Genomic DNA, 12501 nt, shown 5'->3' with positions numbered 1-12501 from the left:
TTATAGAAGTGGTGCTCTAATTAGACTTTTCCCTTAACTGGGCCTTTAATGCACCAATTGGGTTTAAGATACAATTAGACACATCAAATTTTGTGATTATTTTAATATCCTGGAAAAATAAAATTATTCATCTTATATTTCGATTAGTAGCTTGTAAAACATGTTTTCAATATTTTGATATACATAAATGTTTTAAGAATTAGATTAAGGTTATTGCAGGGGTCGATTGAGACTCATGAATTTATTTCCAATCTTTTGTTTCAGTCCTTACTTTTGTTGATTTTGAAAAATTATATACCACTACAACTGATTTCATTAATATATACATGCATCTGTCTGTGCATGCATATACGTATGTGTATACATGTTTATATATGCCTACACTAATAAAATTTATATATTAATTATGCATTTGTTAATATGCATATAGGCTTGTGTGTATGTAGATGTTTGTATGAATTATTATATTGTTTTTGGCATAATCATGTTATTATGTAATCACATGTGTATATTTTAGTGTTTCTGATGGATTTGTGCATAACATTTTTATTATTATGGCCCCTTTAAATTTCTAAGTTCATTATATATAAAAAAAATCATTAGTACAAATCAAATTATTTTGATTATGTGATACTTTAAAATTTATTAATCTATATATTATAATTGATTAATTAACTGCATATATAATTATTATCTCTATGATATCAAATGTTTCTATATATAATAAGAGATTAATTTCTTTACTTTATGAGCATTATTGTCAATGAAAATGCTATATTTTAAATTATTATTCATTTTTTTTATTGTTATGCAAATTATCATAAGAATTTGAAGTTTTGTGAAAAAATATAGGCCCGAAGTCTATATCAAAATATCAAATATATTGAATAAATTAGTCTCAAACCAGCAGTTTTGTGTATACATATAATTTAAAGCACTATTAATTTTATGATTCAGTGCTATGGCAAATATCACCAAGCTTGTGTTCGCTGCTCTAGATATTTCCGGAAAAAAATATCTAACTTAGATCCTTGATGCCATTTGAATTCCACGAACCTCGGAAATACCATTAAGGATGGTAATGAGGAAAATGAACAAGATAAGGCGAGATTAATGATTTTTATTCGCCATCATTTCCATGAGAGCTTAAAATCCTAATATTTTGGGGTAAAGAACCATGCTACTATATGGAACAACTAAAGGAGAAATATGATCACGAGAACAGTGTGATACACTCTAAAGTTCGATATGAATGGATGCACTTGCGTTTGGAAGATTTTAAATAGGTTAATGAGTATAAGTCCACTATGTTTAAAATTTGAGATTATGCGGAGACGATGTCACTAAACAGAATATGTTAGAAAAGACATTAACCACTTTTCATGCCTCTAATATGCTCCTGCAGCATTACCGTGAAAGAGGCTTAACAGAGTACTCTCACTTGATTTCGTGCCTCCTCGTTGATGAACAAAACAACGAGCTCTTAATAAAAAATCATAACCCCCACCGAATGGGATCACAAGCATTTCCAGAAGTAAATGCAAATGTTTCATTCCCTGAAGTGAATGCAAATAACTATAATCGCGATCGAGGTCGTGGGTGCGGGCGTGAGTATCACATACATCAAGATGGTCCTAGAGTTGTGTCATACCACCCGAAGTGGAATAAAAATGGTGAAAAAAAAAATACAAGGACAAGGCTGTAAAATTTGGCTCTCATAATAATCAAAATGAGAGTTACCACATCTGTGGACTGAAAGGACACTGGTCACGTGCATGTCGTACTCCAAGGCACCTTGTTGATTTATATTAAGCATCCATTAAGGAAAGGAAAAGAGAAAGAAATCAATTTTACTAATTTTAGCGACAATGAGAATGAACATATTGATCCAATGGACTTTACCCATTTGGATGTTGCTGGTTTCTTTCCCGGGCCAAGTGCAGAAATTGTTGGGATCAAATTTTATGGTGATGATAACAATAATGGAAGGAAATAGATCAATCAGGATTGATCAAGTATTACGTTTATATTGCATTTGAGTTAAATAATGTTTATCTTTCCATTCCCTAAATAAGTTCGAAATAATTTTATGTGTGGTTGGTGGTTTAATTGATATAAGAAAATAAATTTTATGATATCTTTGTTGTAAATAATCTAGAATATGGGGTTTTCTAACTTAACCACTTTAAGGGTTTTCTCAACCTCCCACTAGTGTAAACTTCCCACATCTTAGTCCCATGGAACTTACATTTGTAACTCCTTGTTGTAACTTCCGATGGTTTAAACCTATATTAATGAGAAAAACTCCCTCCCCATTTATACCCACAATTATCTCTCTCTACATACCTGGTTCACTTATGTTCTCTCATCTCTCTCTATTATTGTTATTGCGTTCTTATGTATTTCCAAAATCACAAACAGAATAGCTAGATAGGATAGGCTATTTTACAAAACGTTATCAGCACGAAGTGCTCGCCTTGATCGTGGAAAGATAATCATTTGTGGGGAAAGCATACTCGAAGAATTAGGACACTCGTGGAAAGGTAATCGTTTGTCGGATAAGGTTACTCGGTGAACTTGTGATTCGGGTTTGTATGTAAAACGGTAATTCCTTGAAATTTCAATTTCTTAGGAGATGCATGCTAGATAAATTTGATGGCATGATATATATGAAGAATGATATTTTTGTCTCGAAATTACAACTGTGAGCCTGCATACTAAGAGTCATGTACACTAAGCAGATTAATTTAATATATGGGTGTTTCTTGTGTTTGCATAATTACCACATGCTGAACCATATTATTTTCATTCGCTTGTGGCTAAAATATCAATTTATGTTTTCACATCTATGTATAAATCTTGTGATATATTTATCTCTAGAATTCAATGTATTGCGCCAACAAAATGTGTTATTGCATTTCATCGAAACAGGCAATATTTTGCTGCCCTTTTGATTTCATAATTTCTTAGTGCGTGGATTGGAATTATATTATGTATGCTTCATTGCTAAAATATAGAGAAAACTGTGGACTACATGTTTAATGACTATGAATTTGTATGCATCAGTATGCATTGGCTCATGAATTGTTTTGATTATGATAATGGAATTCTCTTTGTTTCTTATCCAACCCGTTTGTAGCTTTAGCCATTAACTGTTTGAAATATTGTCTGATTAAATCATGGATCCTATATGGGTTATACATGCTATTTACGGTTACATCATAATCGATTATATGCTTAAGGTTATGTATATATTTCAATGATATTAAACATGTCATATTATATATATGTAGCACATGTACATTAAAGTGCATGAACATTTTGCTCAAATTAATATCTAGAACTCTATTCAATTGATTCGTTGTTTATCTGTTGTGTAATTTTGTAATATTAGTATGGTAAGCAATATTTTGTTCTTCGTTATTGTTTATCTTATGATTCCATGAATGTGTATGAACATGTGGTATATGAATTATTAGACTGGAAGTTCTAATAAGTTCAAAATATTCATAAAATTGTTTATGGGGGTTACATTCACATAACACACCAATACTCCATACTATATTTGATTCAAGACGAAACCCATGAGCAAGCTTGAGTTCACCCATCATAATATACCTGGTGAAATTTATATTAGTTGGAGAATGGATGTTAAGATCCATATGCTTAGTAAGAAATTGAGAATGGTTGTTTTCGAGGATAAATTAAGTAAAGCTCAGAAGGCCGAGACTGTGTTTCTAATTAGGAGATAGTTAGATGAAGTACTTCGTTTGGGCTATTAATCAAACGAGGGTCCCCATAAAGCACTGAATACTCTACCAAAAAAGTCATATACTTTCCAGAAGCAAGGAACAAGTGGATTCATAAATGATTTGTATATGAACATTAAAATCCAAATAGAGCTCAAAATCAGAACATAGTTATATTTATTATATGTGGCGGATCTGAGCATTGGCCACGCACATGTAGTGCGAGGAACGTTGTGGCTTGAGATGCAAATAATAATGCACCAGCATAGACTGACTTGATAGATGCTAATGTTTTCACTGTGTAGCCCGTCGCTCAGCTTCCATACTTGGGCACATCAGACCAAATGACCCATATTTTGACATGATTGAACTTTTGATTTCATAAAATACGCATTATGTTTATTTTATGTCTCTAGTTTATCAATTTATTGGATTTCATATGATTATGTTACGAACCATATTCGTACATCGATTATGTTTAGTTTTTGCTCTTGACCATATATTTATATGATGATATGTTTTAAATAAGTCATTATGTTATTTAGTGGTGTTTTGTTGTTGAATTTATTTAGTACATGAAGTACTTAAAGTATGTGATTAGAATATATAACTCTCTAGACATGACATGTAGGGATAAATGTCTGGCAGATTGTGCGACTACACATACTATCCTTAGAGATAAGTCGTATTTTATTACTTTCATGCCTAGTAATAGCAAAGACCTATTTGTTAACTAAATGAGGCACATTAGTTTTTATAGATGCTTGTGGTAATGTCTACATTATGTTATCTCATGGCACAACTTTTCCATTAAAGTATGTCTTTTTCCTCCCCGTTCCAGTAGAACGATGTTGAAGTTTAGAGATATTTGAGCTAATGGTTATTATGTTGAAAGCATTAAAGAAAAGAAATCAAATTTATGTGCATCACCTCTAACGTGTACAACCAGAAGCGTACATTAGGAAAATTAGATGAATTTTCATCACATTTGTGTAGAACTACAATTTGAATGCCAGAAGCATTAGTAGTCGATAGCTCGAAATCAAGTAATTTGATTATATGTCAGCATATGCACATACATGTAATGATTCAATTCCTTTCTCAGAGGTAATCCAAAAATATAGATATGTGGACTATGTATCACCATCTATAACTTAAATTTAGAACCTTAGACAGACGATCTTTTACCCGCTCAAATTGCGGGCTGTCACTTTGATGAGACTGTCTTCCTGCCGTTAGGGGGGGGGGGGGGGGACAGAACGTCCATACTAACATTTCTAAATAATGGTGTGAAGTCGTGTGAGACGACCCCACTGTGTTTGATCAAGATCCCCTATGTTAGAGAATTGATATATAGATTAGTAGATCATCCACACTAACGTTCATGAAGAATGGCGTGAAGTCATGTGGGACGACTACTAAATATGCAAAGAATGTCAACACCACTGTTCCTGAAGAACAACGTGAAGTCGTGTGTGACGAATAATGCCACACTCATTCTCTGGTTTGAAAAAAGTGACGAGATCTCAAATAAGCATGCAACGATAGGTGTCCTAGAAGGATAAAATATGGATAGGACATCAATCCCTTTTAACCAATTTTGCCTCCCTGACTAGAAGAGGGGAGAGCAATGGGATCAATGGATTCTTATCTCCTGGGGAGACTTTCACTTTAACTATGGCTTGAAATATTCTGCAAGAATATATGATAATCACCTAAGTGAATAATTGCTCGGAAGAGAATATGTGAACACTAATTGGTTTTGATTGTTCCTATTACTACAATTTATGTTAAGGACATGCAACTTGATTTGGACTTGTGAATAAGGCAAGTAAGAAAAACTCAATTGTTGAAAATTTGAGTTCAAGATCAAAGATCTAAATGAGACTAATTTGTTGTGTCAACCAACTTAAAATTTATCATGTCAATTATATTTTTGTCCGTCAATCGAATTATATCCAGAATATTTTATGGATAAAGAGAAATTACCGAGTGACACCTATGGGGATTTGACAGTGAATAGGTCCAATGATTCATTCCGTCCCGTGGAGGAGGACGAGGAAGTGTTAGCACCAGAAGTGCCATATTTAAATGAAATATATGAATTATTATACTTAACTCCATGTACTCGATATGATTTAGCGTTTTCGGTAAATTTGTTAGGTAGACTTAGCTCATCTCACATACGGTGTATGCATCAATGAATGATGCAAAGCTTGTGATTTATATTGGCATTGGCCAGAAGTCGTACCCACACAACGCTTGTTCCCAAAATCTATTGTTTTGTATTCAAAATATGTGACACCACTTTCTAATTACACTTACTTAGTGATTTAGAATATGCTAGCGGAAGACTTTTAGAAAATAATGAGTGCGGAATGCTCGTTTTAAAAATCACCTTCTACAAATACAAGGTTACGCATAATTTTTTCTTTTAAAATAAGAAGAAGAGTGTCCACATAATACCATTTCATATACACTTAACCAAATATCACAAAAGGAACATGCATGACTAGATTAATTAAATTATCAAGAGTAAAGATTAGGAATTACGGACATATTAGGTAGATCAACTTAGAAAATTAATTTCTCTTAAACCGTTCATGAAACTACCTTGAACTTTTAACCACATACTCTCATATGGGTGAAAGTTACTTCGTTAAAACTGTTTTAAAAATCATATGCCATTTGAGAGAAATAATTAAAGACATGCAACTGTACTACTTGAAAATCCAGAACAGAGGAGGGAGCTTTGAAATTTGTTTATAAATTCCCTACAGTTCTAAACACTATCAAATTTTATACCAAAACAGAAAATTGAGTTAGGAACCTATTTCAATTTAAATAGATTGACTTAAGTAAGAAAAACTTCGCATATTGATGCATGTCCTAAAATGACTCTCCATGTGTACAGTTATGGAAAATAATTCGTAATAAATTCATGACTTATGCAAATGATGCAAAAGACCTACCAAAATGACCGCGACAGAAAGACCTATGACACCATAAAATTACATGAAACTCTTAACAGAAAGTATATTTAATACGCATTATCAAACAACAGGGTAGAACACAACATAAAACTACCCGATAAACATTATATAGAAGTTTGGCATCATAGGAGGAAATCATAATCCTAATTATTATTAAATGCAATTTTCTTGCTAATGAGAGCTCTCGAGGGTGGAAGAGTACGATAATAGATACCTAAGACGGTATCGAAAGTCTATAAAATTAAACAATATAAGTGAAACCACATAGCTAGATTAAGAGCACACATGATCCACACACCTTCCATATGAACACATCCCTCGATCCTCGAACTCGACTCCAACTTTACGACTCGTGCTCGGGATTGAAAGTACCTACAAGCATATCAACACCTATATGAGTCTTTTGGACTCAATGAGAATTTCCGAGGAAATACCAAATACACATAGGCAAACAAGCATATATTTATAATATGTATATATCACATATTTTACACACATAACAAAAGTATCTCAAAGAATTTTGTTATTTATAATTACTATCTCCAAGTTTCATTAATTAGAGTTCAAGCCCCATTTCTGAAGACACTTGGAGTTTTCTTTCAAGTAGCACCAAATTTTCATTTATTTCATTTTCTTCCCAAAATATTCGAACCATCAAAAATTCAATCAAACAAAATTCCTTTTTTATTAATCTTGTTCTCGGTTTTTATCTTCGTATATTATCTTATTACTCATGGATTGCAAGCTTCCTCGACCCGAAGAGAGTACACTTCCAACCACGCAGGCCGATATATATACAAATAGAAACATATACTTATTATATATAACACATATAGATTATAAATAAACCATGGATCAAGTGCTTTCTTCGACCACGCAGGTTTACGAAAACCATGGATCAAAGTTTCCTTCAGATCACGCAGGTCTAGTATATATAAAAATTACAATATTATTCTTAGTTCTTCAAGATTATATCATTTAAAGCATAGATTCTTACATGTATGGATGATCAAAGCATAAATTAAACACAAAGTTTTATTTTCTTCTTCCTTTAGTTTTTGGTCATCACAAGTACATAAACAAGAAATAAATAGAAGAAAAATACTATTGGTGTTGAAGCTTTTGTAGCAAGAATTCGAAAATTCTCACCTTAATCTTCTTAGAAATTTGGAAGGGTGTTATTTCCTTTCTATAAGGAGGAGAAGAATAAATTTGAGAGAGAGAGAGAGGAAGAAGAAGCTTAACTTCTTGAAATATTCAAAAATGAAGAAAAGGAAGAAGAGGAAGAAGACTTACTCCTTTTGCCAAGATTTTTACTCTTGGAAGAGAGATTTTGGGGCTTTCCTACACTCCTAATTTAGGAAATGGGGAAGAAGAGAAAGATATTTTGATCTTTAGAATGTGTGTAGAATATGAGAAAACACATGAAGGCTTGGTATCTATTTATAGAGTTGTTAGGGACTTGCATGCTTAATGATTAAGGAGTGGTCTTTTTGCAATTTAGGAAAACTTAGGGATTATCTAGAGGGACTTATTTGCAATTTTATTTAACTATCCAAAAAGAAATTCAAAAAGGAAAATCTTAATACACATGGGCTAATCTAGAGGAGGGTTGTACTCAAGGAAATTTTTGGTCTTGTGTTGTACCATGGTCAAAATTGAGGGATGAATAGGAGGAGTTTTTTATTTTTATTTAAGCAAATATTTGATTTAAAATTCTCCTAATAATGAGTTCTAGAAAAATAAATGAGTATGATTAATCTCTACATATAATCATTAACTAATATGATCAATTTAAATTCGTCCAAAATTATTTTGGACTAATGCATTCTATATGAAATTTTACCGATTATCACATAAATAAAATATTAAACTAATAAATGCATATAAGAGATAAAATCAGTGGCTGTAAAGTGTAAATTAGTGGTCACTTATTCTAATCATGCCGAAGTTTTTGCTTCACGAGGTAGTGCATGAATATGCACATGGCCTGAAGCCATGATTAGGCATGTTCGGGATTCCCGTGAATGTTGTATTTGACTATAATGCAACATGCATTGAGCAAATGAAGATGAGCTTCATTAAATGTGACAAATCCAAGAACATAGTTATGAGGTTTTCTTCAATCAATAACAAGAAGAGCTTAAACAATAATGATCCAGCAAAACATGATTTTAGATAACTACACAAACTTATTTACCAAGTCTTCGCCTAAAGTCACTTTGAAAAACCATGTTAAGGATATTGTCTTGGGTGGATTATACGAGCTCGCTCCCTTCTAGATATTTGGGGGAGTACCCTGTAGGTACTCAGTATCCAAATGATACTGGGTGCCCTGTTGTACTATTTTTCCTTTGTGCGAGGTTTATTTTTCCCACAGGGTTTCCGTTACTTGAAAAGGTTTTAACGAGGCAATTTTCGTTACTTGACAAGGTTTCAATGAGGCAACATATGTTGATTGGAAGGATTGTGCATTGTACTCTTTTCCCTAACCGAGGTTGTTTTTTCCCATTGGGTTTTATCTCGGAAGGTTTTAACGAGGCAACACAAAAATCACATTAATGGTTTGATAAGAATCTCCAAGTGGGAGTATTGTAAATAATCTAGAATATGGGGTTTCCTAACTTAACCACTTTGAGGGTTTTCTCAACCTCCCACTAGTGTAAACTTCGCACATCTTAGTCCCATGATGTGTGTAGGAAATAAATTCCATGAAAATTCCATTTGTAACTCCTCCTTGTAACTTCCGGTGGTTTTATACTTATATTAATGAGAAAAACTCCCTCCACATTTATACCCACAATTATCTCTCTATGGATCTTGTTGACTTGTGTTATCTCATTCTCTCTCTATTATTCTTATTATTTTCTTATGTGTTTTCACAATCACAAACCAAATAGCTAGATAAAATAGGCTATTGTACAACAATCTTCTTATATTACTTATTTTATTCCCAGAAAAATGGAATATCATGAAGCCGTGAGCAACTTGAATGATGGACAAATTTGTTTGGTTGATAATGGAGCAACACACACAATTCTTCGTGATAAAAAATATTTCTCGAGTTTGAAATTGGCAAAGGCAAATGTTAGTACAATTTCTGGTAATTCCAAACTAATTGATTACAACCAATGTTTCATGCTAGAAGCATGTTAAAGAGAAACTCTCAATTTTCTCATCAGGGTTGTATTATGTGACGATAAGCGCAAATGCGCAATTGAAACAAATACTGTGATGAACCAGAAGTCCAATTATCCGAAAGTTTTCTTTCTTTGACACAATCCAGTTGATCACCAGGATCGACCATGATGCGTCGAAAAATAAATAATTCTTATGGGCATACTTAAAAGAACCAGAAGATTCTTTTGCCCCATGAATGTATGTGCATTGCAAGCTCACGAGAGAAATTGATTATAAGACCATATCCAATGAAAATTAGTAGCGAGACCCAAACTGTTTTACAAAAAATTCAAGGGGATATTTGTGGACCTATAGAATCACTTTGTGGACCATTTCACTATTTGATGGCTCCATTGGATGCATCATCTAGATGCATAGCTAGACTTCTTGCTCAAATTATAAGACTAAAGACCTCAATTTCCTAGACTATTCATCTTGATAATGCCGGTTAATTTTCATCTCCAGCATTTAATGATTAATGCATGCCAATTGGAATATATTGAACATTCAGTTGCACAAGTACATACTCAAAATGGACTTGCAGAGTCCTTTATTAAGAGATTGCAATTTATTTCCAGACCTTTGCTTTTACGGTCTAATTTACCCACTTTTGCTTGGGGACACGCAATATTACATGTTGCTTCATTGGTCCGAATTAGACCAAGTTCCTTTCAACAGTATTCACCGTTGCAACTTGTTTTTGGCCAATAGCCATACATTTCTCACTTAAAAATATTTGGTTGTGATGTTTATGTTCCAAGAGAAATGGGTACACAAAGAAGACTTGGAATTTATGTTGGTTTTGATTCCACGTCTATAATTAGATACATTGAACCCCTGACAGGTGATTTGTTTAACTCAAGATTTGTTGATTGCCATTTTGATGAGATAATTTTCCTGCCATTAAGGGGAGAAAGATTGCGCGTTAAGCTTGAACGGCGTGAAATTACATGGAATGGAACGTATTTGTCTCCTCTTAACCCACGCACAATTCAATGTGAGAAAGAAGTAAAAAGGATAATCTATTTGCAAAATTTTTCAAATCAATTTCCGGATGCTTTTATCGATACGAAAACGGTAACAAAATGTCATATACCCGCTATAAACACCCCATCACGGGTTGATGTTCCTGAAGGACATTATGAAGATATAATGAAACCTCGCATGAAGCGTGGGCGCCCTATTGGCGCAAAATATAAGAACCCTAGAAGGAAAAGGGTAATAGAAGTAAATTCTCCAGAAGAGAATATTATTTGTGAACAAGAACGCGCTATGAAAAATGTGACTGATCAGTCTAAAGTACATGATGATGTCCCTGAAGAGGCTCATGAGAAAGACCTTATTATATCCGAACAGATCTCTTTAAACTATTTGAGTACCAGAAAAAGCTAAGATAGAAATAAAGTTGTTATTGATAATATTTTTTCCTATGGGGTTGCAATTGATATTGCAAATGAGAACCGCAAACCAAAATCTGTCGAAGAATGTCGACATAGAAATGATTGGCGAAAATGGGAAAATGCTATTCAAGCTCATTAAAATTCCCTAGAGAATCGTAAAGTATTTTGGACCTGCAATCCAAACACTGGATGTTGTAAAACCTGTTGGATACAAATGCATATTCGTGCGAAAACGAAATGACAAAAATGCAATCGTGAGATATAAAGCACGACTATTTGCACAAGGTTTCTCACAAAGACCCGATATTGATTATGATGAAACATAATCCGTGTGATCGATGAAATCACGTTGAGATATTTGATCAGTTTAGTAGTCACAAGGACGCTTGAGATGCACCTTATGGATGTTCTTACTGCATATCTATATGGATCATTAGATAGTGATATTTATATGAAAACCCCTGAAGGATTTAAAATGCCTGAAGCATTTAAACGAACGTCTTGTGAAGTATGCTCAACTAAGTTGCAACGATCTTTGTACGGTTTAAAACAATCTGGAATAATGTGGTATAACCGTCTAAGTGAAAACATTGTTAAAAAAAGGTTATATAAATAATCCAGTTTGTCCTTATGTTTTCATCAAAAGATCTAATAGTGTAACACCCCACCTTTCCAAAACCCGAAAACCCTAAAACCCGAGACTAATATTTCTAACTCGAGAACCTTTAGGTAATATTATTACATGATACTAATTATATACATTACGTGGATTTAATTATGTGACTTACGTGAATAATTACGTGCGTTATTATATGTGTGATTTATATGATTTGTATTTTCGTAAATTGAAATTCTAGGAATTTCGTGAATTACGTGACTTATGTGAATAGTTGCGTATCTTATTTATTTGGTAAATTATTTTTATATGTTCGAAATTTGGTGAATTATGTGAATCATATTTTTATATATTTATACGTACATACATGCATACATATGTACATTTTGTGCATGCATATAGACATACACCTATACCTACTATTACATGCATCATGCATACACATATTTGAGTATATATATATATGTCCGAAATGTGTGTGTGTGTCCGGATTGTGTGTGTGTGTGGTATTTGTGCAAGTTGTGTTTACTTTTAAATAAAATAATTAGTAATAAGCATGCATG

The 12501-nt window shown here is 33.0% G+C and overlaps 1 pseudogene; it reads left to right on the top strand.

Moving 5' to 3' along the window:
• Window positions 1–961: 961 nt before the first annotated feature.
• On the top strand, window positions 962–1705 carry LOC148771694 (uncharacterized; annotated as a pseudogene).
• Window positions 1706–12501: the final 10796 nt, after the last annotated feature.

The sequence above is a fragment of the Erythranthe guttata genome, chromosome 3 (genome assembly GCF_056151865.1).
Source record: "Erythranthe guttata isolate IM_541 chromosome 3, IM_541, whole genome shotgun sequence".
In the NCBI taxonomy this organism is placed as follows: domain Eukaryota; kingdom Viridiplantae; phylum Streptophyta; class Magnoliopsida; order Lamiales; family Phrymaceae; genus Erythranthe; species Erythranthe guttata.
This window is presented reverse-complemented; position numbering and strand designations above follow the sequence as displayed.